The sequence below is a fragment of the Protopterus annectens genome, chromosome 2.part0, assembly GCF_019279795.1.
Source record: "Protopterus annectens isolate FY-2018-M chromosome 2.part0, PAN1.0, whole genome shotgun sequence".
Classification (NCBI taxonomy): domain Eukaryota; kingdom Metazoa; phylum Chordata; order Ceratodontiformes; family Protopteridae; genus Protopterus; species Protopterus annectens.
This window is the reverse complement of record NC_056728.1, coordinates 585043288-585068256: the sequence shown is the minus strand read 5'-3', so window position 1 is coordinate 585068256 and position 24969 is coordinate 585043288. Positions and strand designations below refer to the sequence as shown.

The 24969-nt window shown below is 35.8% G+C and overlaps 1 protein-coding gene across 14 annotated transcripts in view; it reads right to left on the bottom strand.

Annotated features, from left to right (window-relative positions):
• The window catches only part of LOC122793158 (transmembrane protease serine 11D-like), a 971710-nt gene extending 952552 nt beyond the window's left edge, over positions 1-19158 (bottom strand). For 10 of the 14 annotated variants that reach the window (XM_044060954.1, XM_044060958.1, XM_044060960.1 and 7 more), the window contains exon 1: positions 19029-19158. The gene's annotated coding sequence lies outside the window, so the exon portion shown is untranslated. The remainder of the gene's footprint in view (positions 1-19028) is intronic. The other 4 variants (XM_044060952.1, XM_044060966.1, XM_044060961.1 and 1 more) reach the window with 2 other exon arrangements.
• Between the last annotated feature and the right edge of the window lie 5811 nt (positions 19159-24969).

The following is a 24969-nucleotide window of genomic DNA, read 5'->3' as shown; positions in this document are numbered from 1 at the left end:
AAGACAGTAACCACTGCCTCTGACAAACCTCCATCTCAATACCTGAGACTCTCTGCAGACAGCCTTGCATATCATGTCTCATTTCTAATAAACCATGCTAACCAAGAAAAATATGTCTCCACCTTTTACAAAAAATCATATATAATACTCCTCCATAAAGAACTCACAAACAATAGACCAATCACCATTCTCTCGCCTTTATCCAAAATCTTGGAAAGATATAATCACTCTCAACGTACTATATGTACTACTTTTCATAACTTTCTCTCACCTTCACATTGTGATTTCATACCCAAGCACAGTACAGCCATTGCCCTTCTAACATTTACTAATATAATAAATCAAAATAGAAATTCAGCTCTTCTAACCTCAACCCTATTTCTGAATCTGTCTAAGGCACTCGACGTATTCAGTCATTAAATTCACCTAACTAAACTCTCTTTCTATGCGTTGTCACACTCCTCAAATAAATTTTTTATTAGTTACCTCACTAATAGGTCCCAAACAGTTAAATGGCAAGATGGTTTTGCCTCTTTCCTTCCCATGTCTTTTGGAGACCCACAAGGCTCCAACCTATTACCACTATTGTTTCAAGTATTTATCAGCGAACTAAGCACAACAGCAAGAGAGGCCACTGCAGCACAATACACTGATGACTCCACTCTAACATGTGCTGCTTAGACACTCCCCTTCCTTCAAACACTCCCTTAGAAATCCTTTTCCTTCATAGAAGCTTGGTTCAATAACTCACAACTCCACCTGAATCAAAAAAAAAAACTAAACTACTACTGCCTCTCCTCCCATATAGACTGCTATTCCCCATCCAGCTATTATATGTGATTACCGACATACACCTGGAATTTGATCTCCATCTTCAGCAAGACATAAAGAAGACACACTAAAAACTAGCCTGCCTCCAGAGAATGAAACACTACCTTACTGACTCCGCTAGACAAAACATAGCCGCTTCTTCTCTTCTCTTCACCCTATTTTATGTTTCTCCCATCTTAACCAATCTCATCTTCTCTCTATGAGGTAAACTAGAGCAATGCTACAATAAAGTAGCAAAATTTGCAACCAGCCAATAACATAGATCATATTACTGCCGCTCTCTTAAACAACTAAACTGGCTTGAACTAAATAATTCTCTGTTGTTGTCACAATTGCTTAAAACCTTCAAACTACCTCAAAAACCAGAAAAAATCCCATCCCTTTCATCCATCATTCAACCTTGCACTATTAAGAGACCTCTACACGCCACTGTCAAATCAGTATTCTCTGTAACTAAGCCCAAACGCACTGCAGGCTCGCACTGCATTGCTAATAGCTAGGATGCCATCCCCCTCTCATTAAGAACACTCTGCAACTTGAAAGTCTTTACATGTCAACTGAAGCAATACCTGATAGGTAAATGGCTCTGCACCTGCACCACCTCTGCTTAAACTGGTACTGGTATGCTGGTATGAATTTGTGCCATAACTATACTATTATCACAACTATACCTTCCTCTTTCATCTCATCTACTTAATTTTTCATGTGTCTCCCCCCTCCTTCCTTTGTTTGGGCTACTTTCACTTGTTATCTTAACTTTTTGTGTCTTAAATTTTAAACAAGCCTTTATAGTAACACAATGTATACTGATGATATTGCACTGCGTATACCTCCCTGTATTAAAAAAATCATATGCAACATATGTAACTGTTATTTTAATGGAAATAGTTTGCAAATTACATAACTAATGCTAAAGATTCCCCAATAACTATTGCTAATGAATGAAACTGACTATAAATGATGAAACAAGTGCAGATGATGTCCAAATCTGTATAATGGATCGCTGCTGAAAAAGGACACTGCTCAATCGGATTTCCCCAGTAAACAAATGCCAATAAACAAATAATTATGCTTATGAAGTCTGTCTATACAGATGAAAGCACTCAATATAAATATTAAATAATAAATTAAATAATAAATATTTTGGGCATGTTTTGCATAGTGTTTCTTTCTTGTTTTTTGTTTTCTATAGAAGGCTGTCTTCAGTCCTTTTGTGGTTTGTCTGTCTGTTTTACTCTCACATTCTAAGGTCATGCCCATATTATACCTCCTATCTGGAATATTTAGATTACCACAAATGGTAATGTGTGCCTAGCCTCTATAAGCAGTTCTTTAAGAAAATGCCCAGCGCACCCAAAGATATTGAAGGTGCCCTTCAAATTGCTGTAGTTTATACTTTTCCCTACCTACTGAATATTTTAATATATTATATCTCCCACTTCTATAACCGGTATCATTACCTTTGTATTGCATTACTGCAAACCCTGTTATAACTGTATGAGTATATCATTTAAATGTAACTCTAACAAAACAGGTCATTCCACATAACTGATCAAATCTCATACTAAAGCTACTCAGTACCCATATAGTACCCTTTACATTGACACCTCTATATCCCTCACTAATACACAAAACAACATACACCTTATAAATATGTATGGAATTCCTCAACATCTACTAACGCCTTCCATATTTATTTTCCTCAGTTAACACTGGATTCCTTTATGCTTTTCTAATATCTCTTTCCCTGTTGTTCTCTATTAGGGAACCATCCAGTTAACCTTCTGATTATACAATGTTTTGATAAAATACATCACTATCACAAGGAATTTATGTGAAAATATACTAGAACTTATTGCTGTGCCACTGGTTATGTTGCTGTATGTTCAGTTTGTGTTGTAGTAATTGTACTTAGTTGTAATGTTCATTACCACCGAGGCTGGGACTGCAAATGGTCATGCTCAATCTGTGCTCCACTCTGATAAACAATGTGAATACAATTAAATAAACCAGGCCATACTCTTTCAGTTTACATTCCTATTCCTCATTTATGTTGATTAAACTTCTTGAATGCATACATAATAAACAAAATGTGCCCATATCCTGATACTATCCACTGCCATTTTTCAGAGGAGAGGTTCTTCTCTAAAAACAATACATCCTGCGTAAATGCAGACAGAACTATCAACTTTTTTGTCTAAAAATTCTGGATAAAGACAAACCTAATGTGTGGCTAAAGACACAAAATCATGGGTAATTTTAAATATTACTCTATTTCACATAGAATAACAGGTTTTCCGTCAACATGCTTTTTATGAATAATAAGATCTATGAAACTTTAATTCCTGGCATTAGTAACTGACAGTAATCCTTAGTGATTTACCATAAAAATGATAAATTTTATGAGGGACAGGGCAGATAAATGAGACAAAGTCAGGGATCATATTGAAAAATCAGAGAGAACTAGCTGGTATACCTACAGATGCAAACTATATTGTACACTAATGAATTCTGTGTTTCATGGCTGCTCTCACATATTAAGTGGAAAGCAGCACACTTTTGGAATGTATTTAAAAAAAAAACAAAATGCATGTTGCACTTCTCTATCAAATCCTAAAAAATGAGATATCACTTATTCAGAAACTGTGTGCTATGGGAATAAAACTGTATTTTTGTTCCTTAAGTAAATAGTAGTTTATAAAAACAGTACTATATATATATATATATATATATATATATATATATATATATATATATATATATATATATATATAAATTGTTTTAAGTAAAAACAGTTAAATAGTTAAGCGTTGTTATCACTACAAAAATCTGTGGGAAAATAGTCTCTTAACTTACAGTGACAACATTAGTATTTTACTAATTACCAAGGTATATTGTGAATGGAACATCAGCCTGAGGCAATTAGTAATAAATTAACCTTTGCAGTCAATCCAGAATGCACTGCTGTAACATGAAATACTTGCACTGAGTTTGGTAGTACATTACTTACAATCCCAACAGACAAACGTAAGTGTGCCATCTACCTATCTTCTACTATACAATATATTAACAAACAGTATGAAAAAAATAACATATATATGAAGCAGCACTTCCAGTAAAAGTGTAATCAAATAGTTTGTAACATGAAACAGCCTGGAAGTTTCCAAAGACATCATCCTCATGGTTAAGCCTTAATAGCCAGGTGAAGTCAGCTGCACTCTGACTGCCATTCAGAACCATGAATATTTAAAGAGCCTTGGCTTTTTGAGTAAATTAGTCATGTTCATGGATTCAAATCTAATGCGCAGCACAGCAGTTGAAGGAACAAGAAAGAAAAAAAAGCCAATTAAATGCTTTGCTTCTCTCAGTCTGTTTTGGGTAAGAAACTCCCAGTACGGGACAACTTTCCTCCAGTATTAAATTTGTAGCTCACAGTAGAAACATTTACTGGTTTAAAATTCCTTGCATGTAGATTATATATAGTGTTTCTGTTGTTATAGACATACATTTTTATTGTTCATCTAAATAGTACTGACATTTCTACTTTTACTCAGCCTTATTGAATCAATGGTATAGCAGTGATTTGATTGTTATATACAAATAATGTTTGTGCACACAAAATTTAGGATCTATATCATACTGTCAAAGTCTGACAACTTCGAAGCTCTTAAGGTCGAACTGGAATGTTTGAAGTGTCAGAACAGAATGTCAAAAAAAAAAAAAACATTTAAAACCTAAAACAAAAACAAAACCGCTCAATGCAGGGGGGCAAGCCCCCCTGCACCCCCACATCCCCCGCTACTTAAATATACTAACTTCGAGACTGCACTACTAAATCTTCCCTTCCCGCACTTTATGGTGATCTCCGCTATATGTTTCGAAGTTCTGACACTTCGAACATTCAAGTTCAAACTTTAGTGCTGCAAAGTTGTCAGACTTCGACATTATGATATAGACCCCAAATTTTAACCATGAACCTTCTTTATCAAATACTCAATGTAAAATAACTATCATGGTATACGTAATACTCCTATTGGATTAGACTATATTATGTAGTTTTTTCCTGTAGGTTCAAATAGTTAAATGAATATTAGTACATTTTTACCTCAGCTAGCAAGTCTCCTCCGCAGTGTGGTTTATCTCCCAACATATCTCCTCTGCCCACTGACTAAATTCATTCAGTATATCATTTCTATCCTTGGTAGAAATACATTTTCAATTCATATCCTAATATATGTCATCCTCCGTGTACCCAGAGGGCCATTAAAAATTTTTAAATGTACTTATTGAACTACTCATAAATAAAAATACATTTTTGATAGGTGATTTCAACTATCCATCCATTAATTGAAGCACCAAACTCAGTAATACTGGATATGACCAATGATGCCTAGACTTTGCCAACATCTTTTTACAAATAGTTAACCAGCCTTCAAGGGATGAGCATTTTCTTACCCTAATCCTCACTAACATCAGACCTGCTTGATCTACTCCTATGGTATCCTAATCTCTGGTCAAAGCTAATTACAAATCAGTAAACAATCACAATGAATATCTCTGAATTTAAGGACTTTAAAAACACAAACCTATCAACAGTACACACTGAATTCTCAAACATCAGATGTAAGATTTCCAGCCCCCTCTAGCAACAGCTGTCACTTATACAGGTTTAATTTAACAAATAGCATAAACCAGATAGTCCATTCATAACAAAATATATTGAAGATAAAAAGACAATTTGGTGGAACAGCACAAATAAATTCTATAATAAAAGAAAAAGCTAATTAAGGCCCATCATTAATCAAACTATACCCACCTTAAAAAATGCTATAAAAAGATCAGTAAAATCTTAATGCTAACATAAGAAATATCAAAGTAGAACTGGAATTAAAATTAAAATCCAAAGCTGAAGATAATTAGAAGTCCTACTTTAACTATAGCAGACAATTAAGCAAGGCTCTAAATTAATTCATAACAATGTTATCCACTCCGACCCTAAATATATTGCTAATATATATGCAGATACATTCAAGATAAATTTAGTACCAACTACACACCAGAAACAGTCTTTGGAATTCTACAAATTCCAGAGTCCCTTCCTCTCCTCAAGATTATTATGGGGCATTTCCTAACTGCACTCACTAATTCTAAAACGTCCTTGTCTATTGGCCTGGACAATATATGCAGTTACTTAATCAACACTGCCAAATATGACCTCCATGAAACATTCAACTGTTCAGCTTTATTACAGCCACTGAGTGTATTCCTGATATACAGAGAATTGCTATTGTTACGCCACTTCAGGAAGCCCCAACTCAGATCCCAGGAACTATAGTGCCATAAGCCTAACAATCCTAATTTACAAAACCATGGAACATATTATATCTGATTCCATAACCAATCATAAAATAAATCTTGTAGTGCATGGAGCACTGTAATTATGATGTAGTACAGGTAAAAATACAATTTTCTTAATCACATTTTTGATGTCAGAAAGGTGCTTAACAAGCTCTTGTTAAACACTCATAAGCACGGTTAAGATCATGTCTCATGCTAGGAATGAACAAGAGACAATGCCATCAGGCATAGAAGAACAGGGGTCTATATCAGATAATCGAAATGGCTCATTATCAAATGCCGTAACGTTGAACTGCAAAACCTGAACCCTAACAATATTGAAACCTCAAAACAGCGAATTTTGTTTCCCAGGGGAAAAAAATTTGCTGTTCCGAGAAACACACACACACCACAAGCACACTAAAAAGCAGCAATCTACACACATACATTTAAAAGTTACATCTAACCCTACACTACACTGCACATACACTACTATCTATCCACTTACCTTAACCCAGACCCTAGCCCTAAGGTCAGTCACTATCGCACACTCACTTCATTCGTGCCCTAACTCACTTAACCTGCCCCAACCCCAAATTCTCACTATAACACAATCACCTCACCCGTGCCCTAACTCTAACTCACTAAACCCACCTCTGACCCCAAATTCTCACTATCACACACTCACCTCACCCGTGCCCTAACCCTAACTCACTTAACCTGCCCATAACCCCAAATTCAGCCACAATCGCACACTTGCCTGACCTGTGCCCTAACCCTAACTCACCCAGCCTGCACCCTAACCTGAATGTGTGCACAATCACGCAGTTACCTTAACCCAACCCGTAACTTTCCACCGCATTGCTGAAAATAGCGAAACCACAACAATGGCCAACCAAATTATTTCCCTAGGAAAGAATTAGGTTTTGTGCAGCTTCACTGTTTTCAGCATTCTTAATATTGGGTTCAATATTAGATCATTCGAAATTCTGCTGTTTCAGTGATCTAATATAGATCCGAAGAACAGATGGTAAAATAGTTTTGAGACATTCTTAGAATATCACCTGCCAAACTTATAAACAAAAAATGTGGCATACTGAAGTGTCTAACAACTTTTAAGCTCTTCATTCTTCAAATAGACAGTTCATTTCTGCTTGCTGTTTGTCTGTATAACAGCACTTGCACTTTGCTCTGCTAAACTGTTTTCATTTTTGTGTTTGTTTTTTTTCTGTAACTAGTAGTACATGGAGGAGAAAAAGCTCCATGCTCTGCAAAGAATTATGATTAGATCAGACTGATCATTTTATGTGCTTTTGACATTTATGCCAAAATTCACATCTTCAGCTTTGTTCTTGAGGTGAATTTCTTGGCATTCATGTATCAAACACATAATAATTTGGTTATAATCAGAGACCTGATTATAACCCTGTCTACTTGTCTAGACCCACAATAATATGGTTTTGTCAAATGAGATCATGTTTGCTTTAATAAATTTCTCTGAGAAAGTCAATGAAGCTGTAGACAACAGCTGTGCAGTACGTACAGTATACCTGGAGCTTATCAAGGCCTTTGAAGCAAAGAGGCTAGGAGGAAGAAGAAGAGCCTGAGATGGGTAATAGAATGCACACTGTGGTGCAGATGAAGAGATGAGGACTTCAGAATGGAAGCCAATGTAGCCCCAGATATAGAAAAGGTCAAGGAAAACAGATTACAGTGGTTTTGTAACACATATAAGAAAACAACAGCTGATTTGATAAGCAGATTTGGATGAAATAGGAAGAAGCCAAGAAAAAATAAGGATGCCAACCAAGGCATGGATGGATTGCATGAGAGAAAATCTGAGACATGACAACATAACTATCAAAAAAGGTAGGAGTCTTTGAAATGAGAGAAGTGACTATACCTGACACAACACCTGACCCCATGTTAAATGAAAAAAGGGGGGTTGATTCTGATGATACTGATGATAGCATGCATTGTGCCAGTTTTAGGGTGGATTGAGACGTATCGAGAGTCTAGAAATTTGGTTTAGTTCTGGCGTTAGATACTGTAGATTTCACTCTTTGTTGAGTTTGTATGGAAAAGGACAGGGAGTTTAAACTAAAAACTAGTGTTTCCTCATTTTACTTATCTCAGTTATATAATATATGCAGTAGCCATGGATTATAATATCAACAATTTGTTTGGTGCCAAAAGTTTGATGCCCACTTCCTACACAGTTGACTATGGCTAATTTCAAAATTATGCTCTGGAGCTTTAGGTGGCATCCAGACTTTGAAAAAGAGATCATTGTACCTAATTTTACAAAGGAAAGTGACTAATATCTGACCAGCTCATTGTGGGAAATAGAAATGGAATAGGAGTAACATTGAGTCAAGGTCACATGGCAATAAAAAGAGAATTACAATAACTGTTAATGTTAATTTAAACTTTTGTGCATTCACATTAAGATGAGTAAGGCTGTTTCTGCATACTAAAACTTCTTATACCCATTATGTTGGTATCAGCATGCAACACACTTGACAAAAATTTGCCAATCTATTCCTTAATAATCTACCAAAGAACTTGGCTGACTTTATTCCCAATATGTTATCTTGCCGTGGGAAATGGGGTGGGCTTGGTATAATGGTTAAGGTGTTTGCCTCACAGACACAAGGTTCAGAGTTTGATTCACACCTTTAGAAGGGAAATTGGATAGGCTTAAAATGGCCTACAAGTGCAGCTGGTGCTGTACTTCTCTATGAACCTATAAAACATGGTTCTAAACTACTATCCAGATTGTAAATAACTCAGTCACACATACCTTCTTCAGCATAACTTTGCATAGGGGTTTAATAAACCTCCACAGCTGTTTGTGCACCTCAAATAAAGAATACTTCTTCTTATTGGAGTATGGTCTCATGGAATGTGCTTTCTGTTTTCTAACTCAATGATCAAGACTTAAACAGCATTGAGTTCCTTCTAAAACTAGTCAAGTATTTATTTAAGTTTTATCCTACTTATGGTTCACCTTCTATCAAATACTAATATGCGAGTCCTACTTTGTATAAAGAACAGGAAATCAGACGCACTTATGCTCCTTTTGGCATATGCAGTGATAGAGTGTAACAACATATTAGGCTGATTACCAGTTAACCAACCTCTCCACAGGCTACATACTCATAGAGTGGTGCACAGTAATGGTTATTCCACTCCAGAAAGGTGGAGCCTCAACAGAATCTGGGAACTATCACCCTATAAGCCTGACTAGCTTGGTCTGCAAGGCTATGGAGCGCATCATCATGGAAATCATTAACAGAGACATTGGGGACCTCCAAACACTGGACCCTACCCAGTTTGGCTTTGTTAAGGGCAAATCATGCCTCCTAAACCTGGTGGACTTCTTTGACACAGTTACCAGGGCTATAGATGAGGGAAAGGTGGTACACACAGCCTACCTAGACCTCGCTAAGGCCTTCTACACCATTCCCCATTCTGGTATTATAGTCAAGCTCACCAGCCTGAACATAAACCCCTACGTCACTAGCTCATGGACAGAACCCACATGGTGAGAGTTGTGGGAGCTAGGTCCGTCTCTAAACCGGTTATAAGTGGTGTTCCCCAGGGCTCAATCCTAGGACCCCTCCTGTTTAGCATATACTTCTCAGAGGTACAGGCAAGCACAGGAGGACTATGGCTGACCAAGTTCACAGACGACTGCAAACTAGGGGCTATAATTGACTCTCCAGCTGACACAGACATCTTCCAAAATGGTCTCACTGAGATGGTTACCTGGTGTCAAAATCATGGCCTCAAGCTAAATGCCAAAAAGTGCACAGTCATCCCCTTTGGAAAAAACAAATTACCCACAAACTACCACATAGGTGGTAGTCCCTAAATAAGGAAGATGTAATAGTGGATCTGGGGACCCAAGTAGATAGTAATCTCATCTTTGATAATCACATTGCCAAAGTGGTTCGAAAATCCTTCTACGTGGCCCACCTAATCACAAAAGGGTTCGCATCCAGATCAAAATAGGTCATTGTGCCCCTCTACTCATCACTCATCAGACCCATCTTAGAGTACAGCGCTCCATTTGGGATGTACCATACAAGACACCTGCAACAGCTGGAAAGACCACAGAAGTACCTCACCAAGAGGATCAATGGCCTCAAACAGATGCCCTATGCAGCTTGACTGAAGAAACTCCAGTTGTACTCAGTTGCATACCACCTACACAGAGGTGATCTCTGCCTGACATACAAGGCCATGTCCAACCCAGAATTGATGGACATGCTCCACCTAAAGAAAACCTTATCCCCTCAAGCCACACGCTCTAATGATCTAAACTTCACCACAACAATAAATAGGACATGCTGGAGGGATAGATTCCTGTCCCAGAGACTTCCCATGCTTTGGAACAAGATCCCAATCTACATTAGGCAGAGCTCCTCTCTAACACTCTTCAAAAAAAACCTTGACGAGTGGATGGGAAACAGAAAGTTTACCTCAGGGATTACTTCAGTGGCTCTGCTGGACAGAGGCACAGGGAACTAATCTAAGGGGGCGGTGAAAGCCAACACATTCTGACTAGGCTTATAAATGCCTTCGGGCAGATAGCCTAGTACCCACCTATGAACCTATAAAGCTTCTTTAAAGAGATTATTGATAAATAAGGTCACTGCCTCTCAAAGAGCACAAATGGCAGTATCACTAATTCAGTTACCAAAAGCATGGACTTCATTATGCAACAGGGCTGGAGACAAGTTCTGGAGTGGCAATTTAAATCAGTGTAGGCTAACATATGACCTGTTAATCGTACATACAGATCATCTGAATTACCATGGAAAGCAAGACGTTTATGTTACATGCTGTGACGAGCCAGCTACTATCTATAATTTTAGCAAACATGTTAAAACAATTTAAAACTAAAAAAATACTATGTTTGCTATTTTACATGAAGGTGACTATACTATAGACAAAACAAATATATTACTGTTGTGATACCTACCACTGCTACCAATATGTGATGAACACCAATATGTGTCATCCCCATGCCAAGCCAGTAATCAAGGAACCTGAATCCTCACCATTGACACTGGAGAGGGGCATGCACTTGGAAAACAAATGGAAACACTAAGTATTTCCAGATGCAGATCTCCCTGCATCAAGTTCAGTTTCCCTTAAGACCACACAGGGAACACATACAGCCTGGGGTCTGGACATCTCTATACCTGTCTCCCTCCAGGTCCCCAGTAAGACTCCTCACTGGTACAGCTGTATGGTTAAGTCCTCAGCTGAGTGTCCAGGACAGCACCCGCTCTGTAAACCCAGTGCTTTGTGTCCCTGCCCCAAGTAGCTGACATACACACACACACAGATTTGCACACACACACACACACACACACACACACACACACACACACACACACACACACACACACACACACACACACAAACACCTGGGAAAGGCTGGCAAAGGTGTTTTAGTTATGCAGCCCTCTTCCCAGACTATAAAGTAGTTATCACTGCCACCAGATACTCCACAATCAGTTACACTAAAGCCCTTAACAAAGGGGTGTCCAATTGTACTGTGTAATATTAATACTAATACAAATGGTAGTAGTTCTCCAAGATGGCTAGGCCTTCTGGAGCAGCCCTCACAGTGTCTGCAAATAAATATAAGTACTCTCAAAGGTTTGATACTTTGTACAAGGGCAAACAACAATAAAGTTTTAAATATATTTATTAATAAATACTAAAAGAGCATGAAAATACTGAATATATATTTACAGTAAACCACATAGTTCAAATCACAGAAAATATTGAAATTAACATTGATAGACAGACTAATACAAATAAAGAAAAACACTCGCTGAACTAAGCTTCAGTATATTCCTGACCGAATCTAAGAGAATTTTAATATCCCCTAATTAAGTTACTTATATGCTGTGGATGAGGGTCTTTCTCCTCAGGCTTCTCCAACAGAATACTCAGTACTCTGAGATTTCTCCTTTTAATATCTAAAATATAATTCCCAAGAGGGCTGGTAGAATGACCTCATCTGGTCACGTGACTCTAGGTTCTCACAGTATTCCCCTTTGAAGCTGAGACAGGAATTTACCATAGACAGCTACAATATACATCTAAATGTTTATGGCAGTGATGAGGGCCTCCTCTATTTTCATTAAGCTAATGGAGAAGGGCTCTTTCCCAGTCCGGATGTCTCTGGTCCTATTCAGCACTGTGGGGTGACATTTTAATGGTTTCACAGCTCATTGGCATTTTCCTTATTTTTTTAAAGCTAACCTTTGCTATATGCCAGTGTCCTCTATTAAAACATATACATTTAATTCAGTTGCAATAACACATGCACATTTCTTTTCATTTCAGCATGGTGCAGTGTTGTTACATTTTAACCCAAGCAAACCTCACAAATACATTTTCAGCAGAAGCATCTGTACATACAAATGGCACACAGTTCTAATACATTTGTAACACAAGCATCTTATATAAATCAGTTTGATATTCAATGGACAAAACTCTAGCTGGCTATGCTGGCACTTGCCCATATTATCACAAGTCTCTCCCCCCCTTGAAGACTCAAGTTAGTTTTTCAAGTTACCCATGAAAAACTTTGCTTGAGAGAAATAAGCCTATCTGGGAATATATTACCTCATTCCCTGTCTTGAAATCCCATCTGTGTTTGCATTGCTGTTCCCACTATGGTATTGTACTGTCATGTTAGATGCCTGCAATCCTGTGCTCCACCTTAATAACTTGGCATTTTGCTGGCTGCCTGTATGCAGCCATGTTAAAAGATTGTGGTCTGTAACTACAGTGAATTTCCTTCCATACAGATAAGGCTGAAGTTTATGCGATGCCCATACTATGGCTAGACATTTCTTTTCTACAACTGCATAACATTCTTCCCTGGGTTGGCGTTTACAGCTGAGATATACCACTGGGTGCTCTTCTCCTTCTGAGGAAACCTGGCTAAAAACAGTCCCACCCCATGGTTTGAAGCATCCTCCTGCACAGCAAATTCTTTGCTGTAATTTGGACTGGCTAACATTGGAGATCCTCCCAAAGTTTCTTTAAGCTTCTGGAATGCCTGCCTGCTGATATGCTGGGATCCACACTACCTTATCTGGCCTGTTGTTCCTTGCCAGGTCTGTGAGGGGAGCAGCTATGGTACTATAATTGAGGACGAACATTCTGTAGTCCCCACTGTCCCTAAGAATGCCCTCACCTGCTTTTTGGTAACAGGGGTAGGCCATGCCCAAATGGCTTCCAGTTTGGCAGGATCTAGGCTGATCTTACCACTCCCCACTCTGTGTGGCTTATGGCATTGTATTGTATATAGTGTATATATTGTTAAATACTTTAGTTTGTCTATACAATTTTATATATTTTATGCAAATAAGTTATTGCCTATTCTATATGTATTATTCATATTCTCAAGTTTAATCACTTGATTTCTAGGCAATGTTGTGTTTGTGCTTAAGAATTTTAATGGCATATAAAATATAAATAAAGATTTTTGAAAAAAAGTGTTTGTGGATTTGCTACACATACCGTTGCCTTCATGATCTATACCAGTCATCTCAAAATGGAGTGTATGAGGATTAGAACACTTGGCCAATGGCCTCACTCTTGAAAAAAAAAAGAAAGAAAGGGTAGCCAGTGCAGCTAGGAATATACTGTAGTACCTTATTAAGAATTATGCTGATTTTAGAGCTGATTGAGACCTTAGGGGTCATGAGTTTGAGATCCTTGATCTATACATCCTTGCCTTAAATGAAACACGACACTGTTGTTATGTCATATCCTCAAAATGAAGTATATAATGATATCTTAAAACAAAAGCTTTCAAAAACCTGTGGTCCAGGTATATTCCCTTCCCTATTCTGTAAGTCGCTTAAGCCACTCAATCATATAATTTATCCAAACTCTATAATTACAGCATTGATAATAGACTAAAAGTAGTTCACTTAAATAAGTCCAAAACACTATTTAAACAGCAACCTAACCCTAATGTTGAACTTCATCTACTAAAGATTCAACAGTTTAATCATTGTAATTAATATAGATATGAAAATCTTTGCTATTGTTACAGCAGAGAAATTAAAAAAATATCATATGGTTATTTCCTCATTCTGCTTTATGTCATCTAGAAAAAACAAGACAGTGCTTATAATTTAAAACTTTCTGTAAATACATATCTCATTTTATAAGAGTTAACACAGTGGTAACCTTGAATCATTCCAAGTCCTTAGAACAAGTATACATTTAATTTCTACTCATATCACTAGATACACTGCAATCCCTATTAATCCTTAGGAAAGTAGGCACAAGTTTCTGCACAATCTCATTTATAAACTAATCAATATAAAACCAGGAACATAATAATGATATCTCAAATCACAATGCTTATTTAACATATCTTCTGGGCTGTATTTTAGAGCTATAAAGATATCCAAAATTAGTGATATTAATATAAATTAACACCATATAATGGAAATAGCCTTTATAGACGACATATTATTGTTCTGTTACCAGCAGTTCCTCTTTGCTGAAGGAAATTAACTATTAACTATATAACCATATCTAAACTAAACCTTAACAAGTTACTTACATTTCCCCTGCTGTTTTTCAGTGTAGCTGCCTTCTCCTGAGGTTTCAGTGCCAGAAGTATTCAGGAGAACTGGAACCATTTCAGTAGATCAGCTAAATGAAGTGATTTAACAGTTCTACTTTGGCAAGGCTGCTGGAGTGGATGAGGTTCTGCCAGCAGTGCTGATGGTGCTAAACAGTGTTAGGTGTTGTTCTTAATGTGGCTTTTCATCACTGGATAAAAGGCTAGGGCAATAATTCTGGAACAGCAAACTCGAGTAGTTGTTGCTGTCTTCAGAAAGGAGAAATGAGAGTGTTTTTCAGATATAATGAGAACATACTTCTTAGCCTCCTTGGAAAAGGGCATGCCAAGGTACTGAAGATGAGAATGCATTCAATAATCTAACTTTTGATGCAGAAGTAATGAGGAGCCCATCTCGACCATGGAACAGTGGGTCAAATCTTTGTCAATGTGCTGGTAATGGAGTGGCCAGTGGAGTGGGTCAGTATTGTCTCAATATGTTTTGTGAACTTGGATAAAGCACATGACTGTGAATCCTAGAATGTCTTGTGAGAAGTATTGCAATAAAATTGAGTTACATTTATGCTGCTGTATGCTACGTGGTCTCACTGCATTCCAGGAGTGAGAGCTGTACCCACATTCTTGGCATTAAGAAAAATATCCTTAAGGAGCAGTATTATACCAAGATGCATTTGTCTCTCTTCCTGTTTATGATTTTAATGGACAGGATACCAAGGTGTTGCCCAGGTCTGGAGAATATCTAGCTTGGAGACATGAAGGCTGCACCCTTGCTGTTTGTAGATGATATTGTCTTTGTAGCTTCAAATGTCTGCACCATCAGTGACCGGAGTGCTTCACTGCTGAATTTGAGGCAGCCAAGATGACAATCCACACATCCAAATCACAGGTAATTGTCTCCTGGAAAAGAGACAGAACTGCTCCATGCAGGTATGTAGTGGGGGGAGCAGCTTCCTCAGGTGGATCATTTAAATCTTTCAGAAAGAGACTCTTGGATGTCACAACAGAAGCACTGCAGATGTAGAACTGGGCTGTGGTTGGAGAAGTCAGAATTGAATTGAGTCATGGACCAAAGCTTTCAGTATAGCAGTCATTCTGTTTCCTCCAGTATTGTCATGATCTTTGAGTAGGAATTTAAAAGAAGAGGTCACAGCCATAAGCTGTGGAATGACTTTATTTGCAGGATAGACAGGATTACTTTCCATAACAAAGTGAGGAGCTTGTCAATTCAGAATGATACCAGAGTATAGTCTCTACTCTTCCATTTTGACATGACTCAGTTGAGATAGCTTAGACATCTTATGCTGGTACCTCATGGTTGCCTCCCGTAGAAAGTGTACCAGGCAAGGTCCACTGCAAGCTAACCCTGGGCAGACCCAGGAGACACTGGAGGCATTATGTGTCCCTGCTTGCTTGATAACATGAGTAGTATAAAAATATTCTAGAGACTATTACTGCAACTAGGGAAGTTTTCAGTGACTGCAAGCCTCATATATTCTCCTTCTTTTTTAAGAACCAACTGGTATATGGGATATGTATGCTTCTAAGCAACACATGTAGTAGGTCAGCATTGGCTACTTCAGAAATCCAGTGCAGCTTAATATCATTCAACCTAAATTGTTAAATGGTATTCTAAATAGCTTGACAAAGTAGGGTAAATTAAATTTCAGTTGCACAAATAAACAGCCTTCCAAGAATATGTTATCTTCTCAAAAAAAAAATGTTTGAGCTACAAATGTTTATTTGAAAAGTTAAACATATCTCTAAGAATAGTCTGCTTTCTCAACAGCACTTTTAATGAAGTTACTCAAAATTAAATTTAACAAAATCAACATGTTAATTAACACTGTTGTTTGTAATAAGAATATATAGATTAAATAAAATAACTAAGTTCTAAAAACTGGGGAATTAAAAATCACATATTTCAGGAGATATTTATGTACTGCCTAATTTCTTAAAATTTATTCAAAGCACCAGTCACACTAAACTGGACACACACTGGACTCCTCTCTTGGTCAGAGTTTTCTCTTCTCATTTTCTGAGCCTGGCTTTATTTTAAAACCTCATATTAATTTGAACCACTGCATTGTCCACCATTCATATGGCCCTATATTTTTAATAAAATAAGTAATTACTAATTATGTATCTTATATAATATGATCTTTAACATTTGTCTGTTCTCAAAATAGAAAGTTATCTCTTCTGCACAAACTGACATTATAGCAATTTTAACTCATAATTGAGGTTTACCCCACTGTCTTCTATGACCAAGACAAACCAATTAACATGCAGAAAATGTCCAAGGCTGACTCACCTCTAACAGTCTTTTGAAACTGTACAAAATTACTTCTGTTGTTTACTTTTCAAATGATGGAACAACATTTTACTAACAGAACAATAGTCTCAACAGTATTGCCTCTGTACCATTTGTTAGACATGTATGTGTTAGTTTCATGATAAACACTGAAACATGGGTAATCCCTACTGAATTTTTTAAAGCAATGAGCAATTGTATTAAAAACCCATTTATTGAACGGTAACATTGCATATTTTGTCAAGCTGAAGGTTGGGTTCATGCTTCTGATAGGAGTCAGTTTCTTCTGTTCAGAAAATCCATTTAACAAAATGTCAGTGATTGTACTTTATCTTCAGTTTCATTCATACTGTAAATTGAGATAAGAAGTCCAGACTAGCACGAGTTCTATCCCTATTTATGGAATATTATATAACCTGACACTGAGTAGCTAAAGCCACATTATCCTGTAAGGAATGATCAAGCTGCAACTTAAAACCTGTTAAGGCTACTCAGCTCACTTCCACATTCAAAAATAGGTGTCAAGTCTAGCTTGATATGGTCCTGTACAAGGTGGGTTTTCACATGGATATTAATATCTGGAATCATGCTGGGAACAATCAATTAAGGTATGTTTAATAGCTGTGCAAATGTTAGAAATGTGCATTTTTATTATGCTCTATGTTGTTTCATGGTATATATATTTGATTTCTATTTTTTATTTGGAGAACGATAATAATTTAACTTAAAAATATAACAAAATAAAACCATTTTATGTCATTCTGCATGTACTGTTTTGTTCCTGTGTTAGGTTTTAAAAATTCTATTAGTCTACATACAGTATCTTAAAAGTTAATTCCTAAGTATAGAGGAACAATAGTCAAAGATTTCCTGCATTGTGTTGTGCAAATACTTGTTCACTTTCATTGTTTTCTCCTAAAATGTGTTTAATCCATTGTTATAACCTGTAGTAATTAATAACAAAAAAAATCAGATTGTTATTCTTTAAATTCTTTCCATTATGTTTGTATCACTATGCTTTTAAAATGTATTATTTTTGCAAATGGTTTATATTTAAGAATGACCTACATTATTGGAAGTGGCAGAGAAAGTATCACTCAAATTAGCAATGCTAAGTAAAACTACTCGCTGACTAAATAAAAGTAAAAACGAGTAGGCGTATATATCATAAAAAGCATTGAAAATAAGCATGCCTTTTCCTGTCTGTGATCAAGGTTAAAAAAAAAAACATTTAACAGGTGGTTGGTACATAAAAAAGCAAAAGAGATTCCAAACTAAGCGTTATCCTATATTTAAACCAACTTATTATGATATGGCTGAACAGGATTCTTATACCAATTCATTTACCTGGTTAACAAACTATAATAAATAGATGGATAGATGGATTGATTGATAAATATTATGCTTTTCCATCTTCAATTTGTCTCCATCTCCTGAATTTGTACTGCAGAGCACCTTGTCTTTCCTTTGATTAAAGAGATATATTCTATAGAAAAACAGCCTGCTATTTGAGAAGTATTCAGTATAGAGAAAAATAATTAATTCACCTTTATAAAGATTAAATAATTACATAGAAAATTGCAATAAATATCTTCTTAGCTTAAATCGTTGGCAGCAATTATTCAAACTTTCAGTAACAGCAGATTTTTAAATCCTATACTGCACTCTGTTTTGCTCCGTAACATGCGTTTAGGGAAGAGAGAAGCTGAAAATTCATTAGCAGCTATGCTAAGTGTGTTAACATGCTCACTGTCACATTTAATTGAAATCATTAAAAGACACCTGAATGTTCAAATAACAAGAATTAATTCTTACTGAAAGCAATGCTTCACCTATGATGGTTTTCTGTTTAGAGTCATGACTATTAATGCAGTTTTATCTTAGAAATCAATAAAGTTGTCTAAGACTTACCTTTGGACCTTCCTAGCAACACCATCTTTTTCAAACTAACTAAGGAAAGAACACATTTCCATGAGTTGAGCAGCGTCAGAAAATTACAGGAAAGGTTTTTCTCTGTCCGCGTTATATCACCAGCCTCAGGTTCCTGATACAGATGGAAAAAAATCAAGAAAAACAAGTTCAGCTAGTTCAGAAACACTGTTTGGTATAGACTGCATAATAATTAGTGATGTGTGTCTGTAAGTATTCATATCCTTTGTAAGCACAACAAACAGATTCTGTACAGATGGAAGAAGGAACGTCATGTAATGTGTACCATTTTCTAAATATTAATTTTACATCCAAAGTACTGTATGTGGCTTCTACTGGATGATGGTTCTAGTAAGAACAGTGAATGTTATACTTAAAGCTGCTGTGAGCAATGTAATGTAAACTTAAATTTTATTGCTGTTCTTTCCTAATCTGTTCTTGTAACCTCTTCCTGCACTGAGGAAAGAAACACAACTCAAACACACTATAGAAATACTATAAAATGCTTTAGTGTAAGTGATATATCTGACAGACATATAGTTACTTCATTTTTAACCTGATCACACTGAAGCCTATTTATTCCATTGTATTTTTGTAATAGTTTCAATGTTCAGCTCCAATGAATTAAAGAATAACAGATTTTTTCCAGAAAATGTACAAGCATTGATTTATACTTTAATATCCTATACAGTGATTTTGCTAAAAAAGACACACTGTTAGAAAAGTTACTTGCAGGTGTCCTTAAATTTAAATTAAGTTATATAGTTTTGTAGTATTGTTTAGTGTTTACCGCAGAAATCAACATACTTTTGCTTACACCAAAAATAACTGAATGGCATGTATTCATTCAAGATATATGGTACCAAAGGGCAAAATAATTAGGGTCAAAATGACTAACGTATATCTTTTTGTGCTTCTTGTGATCTAAGATCATAATTTTTCCTCTCACTATTCATAAGACAATGAACTGCTTAAACAGACAGTAACCGGAGCAGTTAACAATATTTTAATTATATCTGGCCCCGTGGCATGGTGGGATAAGGACCTGACTTTGACCCAGCCTAGCCAAGTCTGATTACCAGCCTGGCTTTGGAGGAGACCTTCACTCCAACAAAGGGATTCAAGTGAGCATTCAGTGATGGCTCACTCATCTGTAGGAGGGACTGGGTGAAATCTAATCATAGGACCCTTTGGTGGTAGCTGACAGTGTGCCCTATACACTTAGGGATTAGTGAGGTAAACTCAGCCAGTGAATGTCTGATACTGTAGCTTAGAATCTTGAGTATGTGAAGGTCTGGAGAGCAGTACAGTGGGCATTGCACGGTGCTTGTTGGCTAATGCTTGGGGAGCCTCAGAAGTATGCAAAGGTCTTCTTACCCGACAATGGAAGGTGACAAAAATATCCAAGTTCTCATATTTCCCCTACTAATTTATCCTGATGCTGGGAGAAGAAGAATAAATGAGCCTTTTGAGGAGAATACTCAGAAATCACTGAGGGAAAAGAGGCAAAAAAGAAATATATGAAAATATTTTAACAACTTTGTCTGTGTTATATAATTGACTGAATCAAAGAAAATGGGCAATAATCTTGCATCAGAAACCAGGCTTTAAGCAAAAGCAAAAAAGTGTCATCTCTGTAATATGAAAAATAATTTATTCATAAAGTAAAACACTGAAAACAACTGTGTTTCAAACCACCCATCAGTCTTTTATGAGGTAACCAAGTGCCGTAATGTGTATTATCTATAACTGCAAAAGTCAGAACTTAATATCTAAGTAAAGAACCACTCTGATTTCAGATAACTAAGTTCCCTAGCCCCCATCACCTCCTCTTATATTCTGAATAAAATCCAAAAGGAAAAAAAAAACGACTGATGTGTAAACGGCCTCAGAATCACCAATAAGTTTTTCACCACTCGTACAGCATAAAACTGATTTATTGCAGCAAAGCAGGAAATAATTTCCAAAAATAACGTTGTAATAACTACATAAGGTTAAGCACTTTCACCCAAACCACTTTGGGCTTCTTCAGAACATTTTAAAAACATTGAAAAAAGCTTATATATGCTTTTTGGCGCCAAAAATTTTAAAACAATTAAAGAAACAGTATCCAATAGTGTGTACCAGCTGATTGGTACATAAAAAACATGAATTTGATACATCCTAACTATACAATCTAAACTGATGAAAATTTCATCATAAATGTACAACTGTTCAAGCTTAAATTATTAACCTTATAAATTACTATATGTAAATAAAAAATATGTATGATTAAAATTTCTATACTATGTGAACTTTGTATATTTGATTAAATCAAGAAATAACTTTAATAATAAATCTCCTAGATATACTCCACTATTGATACAAGATCTATTAGGTATGTGATTCCTATATAATGTATCTTAAAACTAATAAATACAAATGTACATCTATTTACACTTGTTATAAATATGACACATTTAAATAATAACTATATGGCTTGCTATAATGAATAGTTGTGTTATATGTTGTAACCGTCTTTCTCATTAAAACTATCTTTATGATGTTTAATATGAAGAACCTTTTATTATTACAACATTTCCAAAATGGGCTTACATGGGATATGATCACTGAGACCAGGGGGGTAGTTGCATCCAAGTATATCTGCCACCATACCTCCTTGTAACTCAACAGGGTTTTGTGATCACCTCCCCTAGGGTCTGTGTTAATTATATCTAAGATGGCAAATTTAAATTGATGTATATCTCCTTTCTTCTCAGTATGTCTATATAGTGCATTTGTGGTGTCTTTCATTCTTATACTGTATATATGATCATAAATCCGCTTTTTAAAACTTCTTTCCATCTTGCCTATATAATAACTGGAGCATGCATTACACTTTGCCATAAACACAAGCATTTTTGTGTTACAATTTTCTTGCTTAAATCTGACTAATGTCTTGGGTCTATTGTCTAAAATAATTTTATCTATTTCCAATATGTAAAAGCATTGATTGCATGCACCGCATTTCTTACTATGTGTTGTAAATCCTTTCTTAGTGGTTTTTGCCCCTTCAGGATGTTGTTCTAAATATTTTTTAATGTTCCATCCCATTTTGTAAATAAAATTAGGTTTAGTACCCATGATGTCTAACAAGGTGGAATCACCTGTTATCAGATACCAATATTTATGTAACATATTCATCACTTCCTTGGCTACTAAGTTGTACTGTATGATAAAAGATATTTGATAAGAGCCTGTCACAGTATTATAAGTATTATGTCCAAGATTCTGACATAATTTAATCACTATCCCAGCTCCTAATAGAGGCTTATATTTAATACCCCACTCCTGATTGACATATTGTACAATATTTTGCATCATATGTTGGGGACAGCCTCTTTGTTGAAATAACTCTGTTATAAAATTCAGTTCCTATAACATGTTATTGTATTCAGATGTCATCCGTGTAGTTCAAATGTACTGTCCTTTGAATATATTATGTTTAACTTTATCTGGATGACAACTACCATATTCCAAATAGTTATTGGAGAAGGAATTTTTCCGATATATTTTAGATTTTAATCTTCCTTCCTGATGGTAAATATAAGTATCAAGATAAGCCAAGCCTTCATAACTGTGTGTATACATGAATTTTAAATATTCACTACTGTTATTGAGAAATTGTATGAATGCCTGAAATTTCTCCATGTTGTCTTCCCATAATATGTAAATATCGTCCAGAAATCTAGAGTAATGTTTAATACACTTGAAATATTCACTGTGGAACAATTGGGAATCTTCCCAATCAAGCATGACCAGGTTGGCAAGCTACCCCCCTGGTCTGCTTGAAATGCTCCCCCTCAAAATAGATGTAATTATTGTCAAGTACAATGGACATCAACTCCAATATTAAACTTACTTCATCCCAACTGAAATTGGTATATTTAATAATACTGTTGCTAAAAGCTTCTAACCCTGCTTGTTTAGGGATGCATGAAAAGTGATCAATTACATCTATAGTAACAAGCATGACTCCTTCTTTACATGCATCTACAGGATATATACTTAAAAACTCCCATGAGTCTTTCACCATGCGGGATATTAAGTTGTATTCGTGTTTTAACCTAATATCAATAAACTTACCTAAAGGGAAAGTTTTGGATTTGCTGCCTGACACAATGGGTCTAAATGGGGGGTCCAAGGTGTCCTTATGTACTTTAGGTATGCCTACCAAAATGGCAAGTCTAGAATGTTTTACCTTTAAATAATTGTAAGTATCACTGGTTATTCTACCATCAATAAAAAATTATTCCAAATATGAATCTATTCTTTGGTAGGCTATATTGATCTCATTAATAGAGACTGGTTCATAATTACCAGAATAATAGAGAATATCATACATCTTTTTTGTGTATTCAATACTGTCATAAATGACCACCCCTCCCCCTTTGTCAGGCTTCATCACCCTAATGTTATTATCCCTTTGTAAATCTTTTAATGTCTTCCCTTCATCCTGAGGTTGCTAATATGTGTAGTCTTTCTGAATTTGTTATACATTTGATGTATTTCCCTTGTCACTATTTTCTCATACGTGTCCACTGTGGGGTGACTGGGTGGAATATATGTACTTTTTTTCCTTAACATACCAACAGAATTTCCATTATTATTTGTATGAGTCTGATGTTTATCTTTAAACAACACAGCTAAATTGACCTTCCTAATGTATTTTTTGAACTCACATAAAGAATCTACAAGGTCAAACTAGGGATTGGGTATATATTTCATACCCTTTGTTAATAAATCAAAATGTGTATGATGTATAATTATATTAGAATAATTGTAAATGTTAAAATTGTATGTATATACTTTATCTGTAATCACAATATCTCTAACGTGGTTGTTATTATCTTATGCTTCTACCACTGTTTTTTCTTCCACCAATACTTCTGCTTGGTCCTTGTATTTGGGTGGTAATGTTGTTGCAGAGCTCTGTCCTGAAATGGTTGTCCCTGAGCTGAGTCGTCCCTCCAAAAATGTTGTTCCCTATAATAGTATGATCTATCCTGAAAATTTCTTTCTACCTGTGTTTGGTTGTATATCTTGTTGTCATACCTAATTTTTTCTTTTTCCTTAGAACATATGTAAGCTGAATCCTTCCTGTATTGATTAACATCTCTTTGAATTTTTTTTGGACTTTCTATCACGGATACTACGTATCCATTTTTCAGCTATATGGAATTGTTTGGTGTATAATCTTTCCCATTCAGAAAATAACAAGTCATTAATTATTTTAGTATTAAAATTATCGGCTTCCTGTACTAAAGTGCACAACTTCTCATCATTGTATTTTATAAGCAGTCGCATAAAATTAAAACCACATTCGTTAAACATTTGATTAAATTCACTGATACCATTATTAGTTGATACTAAACCCATAGGTTGTTTAAAGAACCTTAATCCCATTGGAACTATTTTCATATCAATACATTTGAGTAAATAAGCATTGTCAGCTTTCAATCCATTTATGCTCTTTAGTTTTTTACCCAAGAAATAAATCATACGTTTTAAACTCCCCACATTATCCATGTTGAGAGAACTGATATTTTGATTGTGCTTCATACTATCAAAATTACAATTTATAGTCAAAAATTGATTGAATTGATTGTCTTTACTCATTGTACCAACTCTTTCTGAACGATTAACAGAATGATTATTGGTGAAAACAGTACATTTATTGTGTTGTGTTGTACTACCAGTAACTGAGGAGTACATTTTTAATGGTAATATTCTTTTCAGCTTGGCACCAGTTTGTTTAGCCTCTTCTTCCACGTCATAGATCGAAAAATCAAAGGTAAAATCCGATAAGTTGATCTTGCTACTCATCAAGGGTTCACTAATATCCAATGTGTTGGCAGTCTCCTTCGGACAGCATCTGTGACAA